General features: G+C 33.9%; 1 pseudogene; it reads left to right on the top strand.

Moving 5' to 3' along the window:
• The window catches only part of LOC135212277 (macrophage mannose receptor 1-like), a 5721-nt pseudogene extending 1650 nt beyond the window's left edge, over window positions 1-4071 (top strand).
• The last annotated feature ends 5929 nt before the right edge of the window (window positions 4072-10000 follow it).

The raw sequence follows: 10000 nt of genomic DNA, 5'->3' as shown, positions 1-10000 counted from the left end.
AGGGGAATTGGTCAAGAAAGGCCAGACCTTCTGCAACTCTGAGGGGAAAAAAAGAAATCTGGCTGTGAATCCCATCTTCTCTCCAACAGGCCGTTGTTGCTAGTGAGTCTCTCGAAGAAGTTTCAGTTTCTAAGTGTTGAAATAAACACATATTTCATAAAGTATTGCTCTCAAAACATCCTGAAGCATATATTGAGGGTTTTTTTTTATGTTATCTTATGGTGAAACAAAGAAAAGAATTGTTTAAATTTTCATGCATGTTAATGTTTTCCTATTATATTTAAATATGATCTTAATCCTAATCCAGGCCAGTTGAACTCAGACACCTGGATTGGTCTTACCGACTTGAAGGAAGAAGGAAACTTCACCTGGGCTGATGGCAGTCCTCTGGCTTATACCAAGTAAGGAACAATAACATATCCATGTCCCTTATATTTTGCAGTTTTGGTGTTTATTTATTTACTTCTATGCACACTTATGCACTCTCTGTCTCTCTCTCTGTTTCTTTCTCTTTATATACATACATACATACATACATATATATATATATATATATATATATATATAATATATATATATATATATATATATATATATATATATATATGTGTGTGTGTGTGTGTGTGTGTGTGTGTGCATATATATATATATATATATATATATATATATATATCTATATATATATATATATATATATATATATATATATATATATATATTATATACATAATTTATGTTTGCGCGTTTTTCCAGCTGGGATGATGGACAACCAGACAACAAAGGTCAATACTGGATTTTCGGCGAAAAGGACAACTGTGTCGAAATGAAGAAGAATTTCAACTACTTCTGGAACGACGATGATTGTGCAGAAGCAAACAGGTGAGAATTCTGAACCTATGTTCCATGAACAGATTCTCTCTCCAAAAACTAAAGCCTTTATTTCTGTATAATCCTAATGTATTCTACGCTCGTATTAATTACTAGATAGCTACATCAAATTTATAGATCACCTAAGCTTCATTTATAACTTATGATTATTTAAACTCATATTTACACGTGGAGTTCTCTATCGGGATGAAAAATAGTCCTTAAAGGAGATCTCATCATAGCCAATAATGAGGTATGGTAAGCAAATATTATTAATTTAGAATAATGATACCATTTTCTTTAAAGAAAACTATCGTTTGTATAGCGAAATTATTTTAAATATTATTATATAAAATATGAGATAAATAAAAACACGATCCCCGTGGAATCAATCGTACACTTTCCAGTAGTTTTATCTTGCGTAGGTCCACAAAATAAAAAAGATAATACCGATAGCGATTCTAGAATATAAATACTTTTACTACTTAAATTCTTTTCCAGAATTATCTAAGATATTTTGTTTGCTAATATATGCACACTTCAATTTACAAAACTTGTCTCCTTCACTCATAGAGAAATAACTTCATTAACAAAAATCAAATCCCTCCACAGATTCCTCTGCAGCACCGAAGCCGAGCCAGCACCCACCACCACAACCCCAACAACCACCACTACTACCACAACCACAACACATACAACAACAACCACCACCACCGCCCCTCCCACTTGCCAAGAAGAGGGATGGGAGCAGCGCTGACCTCTCCTGCTACAGGCATCAAGCAGCAGGCCACTGGCAAGATGCCCACGACTCCTGTGTGGCCCTCGGGGCAACCTTGGCCTCCATCACCAGCGAAAAGGAACAGGACTTCGTCGCTGGTAAGTTGGGTGTGAGTTGTGGCGGGGGGGGGGGGGGGGGCGTCTCGTTTTGCCATCAGCTGATGGGTAAGAAGACAAGAAAATTAATTGCCTCTTAACAACAACGTTTAGCCTGTTACCGAGCCTGTGCAATGTTTTCATCTCTGTAGCATTTTTAGTGATGGTGGAGCCATATGTAGGAAGATTTATATTTTAAGGTTTAGGTATTTATGTATATATCCCATTTCTTTCATTAGTTTAAATGAGGTGCTAGAAATAAGCTGGCGACATAAAACTAATCAGTTTATCATGGAAGTCTGGGCGTTTAGTTTGCAACAACCAATTGATTAGTAAGACAGAGAAATGGTATTTATTATGAAGGTTTGTATAATGTCTGATCATTTAGCTTTATCTTTATCTATATAGCAGAGCATTTTAGTGGTGTAGAAGCCTTCTGTTAAAAGCAATTTATATGTTTAATGATTAAATATGTTTGTATGTATACCAGCACACAGTCACACATTCGTTCATGTTGACGCCTTCAGTAACACAACGAAGCAATAATCCTAGAGACGCCCTATTTAATTAATCAGTTCTCCTTTCTTCAGGTCTTAAGTTCCACGTTGGCCGAGTGCATTTCGCGCTCAGCTACCAACCCTGTGGTCCGAAATTCGATTCTCGGCTCGGCCAACACGGAACCAGAGAAATTTATTTCTGGTGATAGAAATTCATTTCTCGATACAATAAGCTGTAGGTCCCGTTGCATAGGTAACCAATTGGTTCTAGTGACGTAAAAATATCTAATCCTTCGGGCCTAGCCCTAGGAGAGCTGTTAATCAGCTCAGGGTCTCGGTTAAAATTAAGATATACTTAACATAACTTCTTCAGGTCTTCTCGATGCAAGTGGATGGATCGGCCTTAATGACTTGGACGAAGAAGGTGTCTTTGTCTGGGATGACTTGCAGCGACGTAAGCTACACAAAGTAAGCTAAATTTTAAAGTAAAATTTTGTTTTCAAGTGGTTTACTCACCTTTTAGCCAAAGTCAAAGGTCAAACCTACCCCACATATAAGTTAAGCTTAATCCAGATTGAACGTTGTCATTAATAATGAGCTTTCACATCTCAACCTTAGCTTTTGAGCATTTAAGGCTATAAATCGGAATGATGGAGCGCTGGTGCTACAACAAATGTTAAAAATTATCTTATATTCCCCCTCAGGCATATTCTAGATTGCCATCTGCATGATTAACTAATTTAATAGCAACTCTGGTGTATACACTCTTTTATTTTATTCGTAAAAGTACTTCCTATAGGTTCCACACTTATTCTTCCTTCATATCTTGTCATATTTTAATTTATTCAATAAAATAGAAATGTAAGTACGCTTAAGAATGAAAATCAGTATTGCCAAATGTCAATATTTGGAACAACTCTCACTACAAACGTGACTAAATCCTTCCTCATTTTCCTTTTTTTTTTTTTTTTTTTTTTTTTTTTTTAGGTGGGAAGTAGGAGACCAATGACGGTAACATCATAGGATTCGGAGGCTCCGAGGACTGCGTGGAGATGAAGAAATCCTTTGGGTACACCTGGAACGACGAGGACTGCGACAACGAACGGAGGTGGGTTGTTCAAGGGAGAAAAAAGCTCTCCTCAGGAACTCTAACCTTTGCATTTGCTTTGACTAAAATCTTTGTTTTTAATAGAAATTTGTAGCTCAGAGGCCAAAGCCTCTTCTTCGGAACTCTTACATTTCTTCTCACTAAATCCCACCAAAATAGTTTTTTCTTTACTAATTATATAATATGATTATATAACTAGATATAACTTTAGATTTAACTAATTACATGATTTATAACTAATTGTATAATTACTTATAATCTTAGATATAAAAGTATCACATTTATATATAAACAAAATGTGATATTAGCATAAAAATTGTAAAGTTTTAGCTACAGTTTTTTTAATATATGTAATAAGCACTATGATTTTAAATAAAATATTGCGCACTCATACACGTTTGCATGATGTCCAATAAGTTCTAAAGTTTATCTTACGTTTCTCTTTCACTGTATACAAACTGTAAGTTCATTAGTATGGACAGTCATATACGCATGAATGAATTATGTGGAAATTAAAAAAAAATTGAAATGCTTTGTAACCGAAACAGGCTACTAGTTCACAATGCCCACTTTGGGATTTTATGATTAATAATTTCAAATAAATGGAAGCTTCACAGGCAGTTATGTATTATCTTTGATAAGTTGCAGAACCTTTTTTGGAGATATTCTGATTTTATATTTTTGTTATGTTCCTTCAGGTACGTTTGCGAGCGCCCAGCAGAGTGAAATCCAAGAACAATTTTGTTTGCTGTTACAACGAAGACACTAAAAATTATGCTCAATTATTAGTTAATTGTTTCTTTATCTAAAGAAAAATCAAAATTACAATCATAATTATTCTAAGTTTATGATGCAAATCTGTGATTATTCCTTGGAGAAATAAAACTGAAATGAAAGCAATACAAAGCAAGGCCTTGTCTTATTTCGAATACCCTCCAACATTTTCCTGTTCGTATTTTTCCGGCAAGACGCCCCTTCTTCAAACCGGTGTCTCCAGAGGGACGTAATTTGTTCTTTTATGCTTTGGGAGTTTCTGATGTCACCGTGACATTTTTAGTGCCTGGAGTGGGGATGAGGTATTCAGTTATCTATATTTAGTGAGAGGACGAACGTTATTGAAGTTCGCTTACAGGTAATGAAGGAAAGAACGCCTATTGACACAGACACGTATGCATGCACACTATACATACATATATGTATATATATATATATATATATATATATATGATATATATATATTATATATATATATATATATATATATATATATATATATATATATATACATATATATATATATATATATATATATATATATATATATATATATATATATATATATATATATATATACATATATATATATACATATATATATGTGTGTGTGTGTATATATATATAGCCAAAATCAGCAGGAGGCCACTCGACGGAGCCACACTATTATTATTATTATTATCATTATTATTATTATTATGATTATTATTATAATTGATTATTATTATTATTATTATTATTATTATTATTATTATTATTATTATTATTTTTTATTATTGATTATTATTATTATTATTATTATTATTATATTTTTTAAAATAAATCCTTGTAGATTAATGTTAAATTTCATAGTTCATTTTGTGACTTTTGTTTCAACTTAACTTATTGGTGTGTTTTAAATATGGTCTCATTTTAAAGTTGACTTATAGATAACTATTGTTTTTTTAATTATAATTTTTTTAAAGTTTTTTTTTTTACATTTATTTTATTTACATCTATTGTGGATTCCTTAAGGATGCATAATGTATTGCGAAACGTCGGAATAAAAATTTCATAGTCAAAATTCCTGTGTGTTCCCTGCCTACCTTCATCTACTTTTGTATATATACATATATATAGATATATATATATATATATAATATATATATATATATATATATATATATATTTTTTATATATATATATATATATATATATATATATATATATAATATATATATATATATATATATATATATATATATAATATATATATATATATATATATATGTAACTCAAAAAGTCAGAATACTAAACTGAACGTCTCCCAATTAACTCCCTTAATATGACTACTAAAATGATAAGTCATTATCGCAACTCTCAAAGAAAAAAAAAAACATCAAGTTCTCCAACTCAATTCTCCAAACTCACATCAGCACACACACAAGTCAGAAATCACAGCAACTCCACGGACTTCTGCACTCAAATTTCAAATTCGAATGTGCTCACAGAAAAAAAAAGAAAAGATAAAATCGCAATGAGCCCAAGGAAAAAAAGAATCACGTAAAACACCCAGACCCAAAAATGTTCTCTCAAGCTCTGATATCTAAACAACCCACAAAATCAGTCAAAATCTCCAACTTTTAACAGCAAAAACCCCTTTACTGCTCAATAATTGAATTACAATGAGACTTAATGTCAAACTCCCATTTACTTAAGTAACAACCCTCGAAAAAATTACATCTCCTGTAAAATCAAATCTCCCGTCCAAAAAAGAAATGCTACTTAAGCTCAATCCCCAAATTATATCTCTCGTAGGGAAAGGAAGAAAAATAATACAAAAAAGATAATCACAAGTAGATTTCCCCAGTCACAAAATACATAATACATGTATAATATGCATAACTCCCACTTTTTTCCCCAAAAGATGCTCCATGTAATAAGTTAGGAATTTGCCAGAAAGCAAACTCTCACACATGCGCTTTCGTGAAATGCTATTGTCAACATTTCCAGATATTGCGAAAATTCTGATCTATCATCATCAGAGGAAAAAAAGTCAGCACACGGCTCATCACATCGCCTGTCAGCAGAAAAATCGCCTGCGGACTTATGCTCTAACAACAGCACAAAAATTGTCTAGTCAGACACATAAGTTTGGAAACTCATGATTCTACAGAAAAAGGTCTAACAGACACATTTCACAGAATTAACTCCAGGATATGACTAATGTGTTCAAAAATTTGTCTCAAAGACTTATTCTCTCAACATGACTTTTCCCCAAATTATATTTCTCCAAGAATAACACACTTGTGAACATAAAAAATGCACACACATCTCCATATGACTCGTAATGCAGTAATAGCCATTCGCTTCTAAATAGTCACGAAATCAAAAAAGAGGAACCACAGAAATCTCCTCTTGACTCGAAAAAAACTCCCATAACCACAAAAAAAAAGGTCACCCGCCAAAGATTAATTCCAACTCCATTATGAGACACCATATTAATAATAACACCACTCCGGTTATAAAAATATTTCCTCCATTTGGTTAATAACCAACCCCCTTATATTATTCTCTTATTTCTCCAATAGCCACAAATGTCAATAAAAAAAAAAAAAGACACCACTCCAGGAATAGAGAATGATCACCTTTATTTCGGCAAATACAAAATATTTACCTCTATTTCCCCAATAACTCCATGTGGAACAAAACAAGGCTCCAAATAATATATCTCTAAAAAGGAATATCAAAATGAAATCCTACCTCCAAAAAAATGTGCACTCAAGGACAACTAACTCACACACTCACAAATATTGCCCCATAATCTCCAAATATGTGTCTCCATTTGCAACAAAGATGGCTGCAAAATAATTGAACTAAACATAGCTCTCATCACATTATTGGCAAATATCAACAATGGCCAAAAATATATCTCCCATATATTATATCTCAAATCATAACTCCAAAATAATACTACCTCCAATTATCTCTCCAAAATAATATATCTCAATTATAACTCCAATTCTCCAAAGAATAACTCAATGTTATAGTAAAAAAAACTATAAAAAACTCTCTCCATTTAGCATAACTGCTAAAAAAGGGTAAAAACTCGGCAAATAAAACTGTCTAGAAAATTCTAGAAAAAAATCACCAATGTGCCACAACTCATTATAACAGAACTCCAAGTTCACAGTGTCTAAGCAAAGACTTCTCCATATGCACTACGACATAGGTCACTAGAAAACTTAACCAAGTTTCCTATCTCTCGCAAAGTTGTCACAAATACAACAAAAGGTATTGTGCAAGAAAACTCAAATTTCTGGAACACAAATATCCAGAGAAAAAATGTAGTGCCATTACGTATGCATTCAAAACATGCAAGAAATTCTCCATATATTTCTCTATAGCATCAAATAGCTAAAACACGAACACGTTCCCGAACAATGACTCTAAGTCATGAACTGAGATTAATATTCACACTAACTGGAGAGAAAAATAAATTCAAATTCACCCATGGAAAAAAAAAAAACTTGTGTCAGCGATGGCTAAACTTCCAAAAAAGGAAGAAAAAAAAAAATCAACGGCCTTGTTCACTATCTCACGTAACTCACTAGATGTCAAGCAATTATCTGCTGAACTCATAAAAAAAGAAGACAAAAGAAATAATGTGTTGTTAGTTCCTCCCATATATTCAAAAAAGATTCCACCTCCCTTGATAGCATTACGACACCCACGTATTAGTATAAAAAAATCAGTATCAGAAATATCATTATCACAAAATCACCAAAAAAAATTGCTATCATCAAAATCATCAGTATCAGTACAAAAAAATATCACCAATGTTAATGCTTGTCCATTCTCAAAAATTCAGCAAAAAGTTCAGCAAGATTCCACACAATTCACCAAGATTCAATCAGATTCATCAAGATTCAGCAAAACTCATCCCCGTGAATCACTGAAATATTCTCCAAAGTTACAAAAACTCAACAAATAACTAAGACAAGACTTCTCCCATTATTCATCGTAATAATTCTCCATGAATAATTATCTGTAATAATTATCAACTAATCTCCCATGAAATATCTCAAATCTCTCGTAAAACAAGTCTCCCGTAATGATAATTATACTTAAGCAACCCTCCCGTGACACATCTCAAGTATAATAATTATTAATAATAACAATAATAATAACTCTCCATAGCAATAATTCTCTTGCAAAGATCTCAAGTAAGGGTGAAATTCAAATAGCATACAACAGTATTGCTGAATCCTATGACATACAATTTCTCCAGCATACACCATGACATAACACCATTGCCACAAAACAAACAGATAAACACCCAATCATTGGCATTTCAAAGTAATTTCTCCAGCACAATAAAAAAATAATCTGTGTATCCCCCTTATATTTGTGTCTTTCAAGGCACAAAGAAACATATAACACATCCCGTGCATGTTAACTACTTTTCCCCTCATTCACGGAAAAGAAAAATCTCTTTTTATTTCCTTTTTCTCTTCGTCCAAGAGAGAAAAAAAAATCTCTTTTCTAAAAAAAAGACTCTACGGGTGTTTCACTTCATCAACTAATCAATCAGCTGATATCTTAGCATCCAATGTCAAGGGCAAACCCATACCCCAACACAAAGAAGAAGAAAAAAAAAAGAAAAAGGGGGAGTTCACCAACACTGAGAAAAAAAAATTCTCCCCCCCTGAGAACAACCCCTCAGTCAAGCGGCAGAACAGCCCGAGGCAGACTAGTAGTATCCCCATCTCCCTTGACAGTGTCTGAGGGACCCTTCCCAATGGTATACACTAGTGCCCATCTCGCAATGCCCTCTTAGGGAGGCCAGTAGTACCCTCCATGCAACTATCCCCCCGAGGGATGTCAGTACCCATCGCAATGCAAGGCGCCTCTTTGCAGAAATGTGCTGAGCCCATAAAATTGTAGCCGCTCTGTGTCTCTAAGCCAGATATGCTTATCTAAGCACAGTTCACATGCATAAAAAAAATACACCCCTATGTTTTAAACAAAGACGAATGCATGCGTCTATTACAAACACGTGCAAATAAAGAAAACACGTCACTATGGGGCAAAGACAAGAAAAATTGTTGACCTCTTGAACCAATCCCATAACCCTGAAATATTTAACAAAAACCCTCTCGTTCAAAACAATAGTTAACACTCACCACTCCATAATGGGAACAGAAAGAACACAAAATTCTCGTAAAACACGGCAGTGATACTAACAACAACAGCTGCACGGGTATCTCGGAACACACTCGTCATTGCACAAGCAAAAAGTCATACTGGGTGCGCTCACTGCTTCTAGGCTGACTCCCTGGGAAAAATGCTGAGTCCAATAAAAATCCTTCCCTCCCTTTAGCACAGTTAACAGACAGATATTTTCTCATTTTTTCTCACTAAGTAACTGAAAAACTAACAGTTTAACAATTTTCCACAATCCCACCAAGGCAAGCTTTTGTTTTCGAAAACTATCGCTAAGCCATAACCCCTTTTTATTCTCTAACTGGCCACCCATCTCTACATTGGCGTTCCTAGGCCATAAAAAAGAAAGAAAACTTTTATACCCCCTCTTAACCGCTTGCCACCACTGTAACTGGGGGGATTCTTCCCCCATTATTCATAAGGTAAGCGTGGACACGAAACGGAAGGCAGACCCACACACCCCACTAACATAACCTTTCTCCTCTCTCTCTCTCTCTCGGCAATCCCTCTCTCTTCTCTCTCTCGGCAATCCCTCTCTCTCTCTCTCTCGGCAATCCTCTCTCTCTCCACCTCTTTCTCTCCATACTAACAGGTAATGAAACAAAATGAGAGAGTTGCATCATAACAGTAACGTTTATTGACAACTAATAAATAAATCAATCGATCAAGTAATCCA

The sequence above is a fragment of the Macrobrachium nipponense genome, chromosome 40, assembly GCF_015104395.2.
Source record: "Macrobrachium nipponense isolate FS-2020 chromosome 40, ASM1510439v2, whole genome shotgun sequence".
NCBI classification, from domain to species: Eukaryota; Metazoa; Arthropoda; class Malacostraca; order Decapoda; family Palaemonidae; genus Macrobrachium; species Macrobrachium nipponense.
The sequence above is the reverse complement of the archived record's forward strand: the minus strand, read 5'-3'. Positions and strand labels throughout refer to the sequence as shown.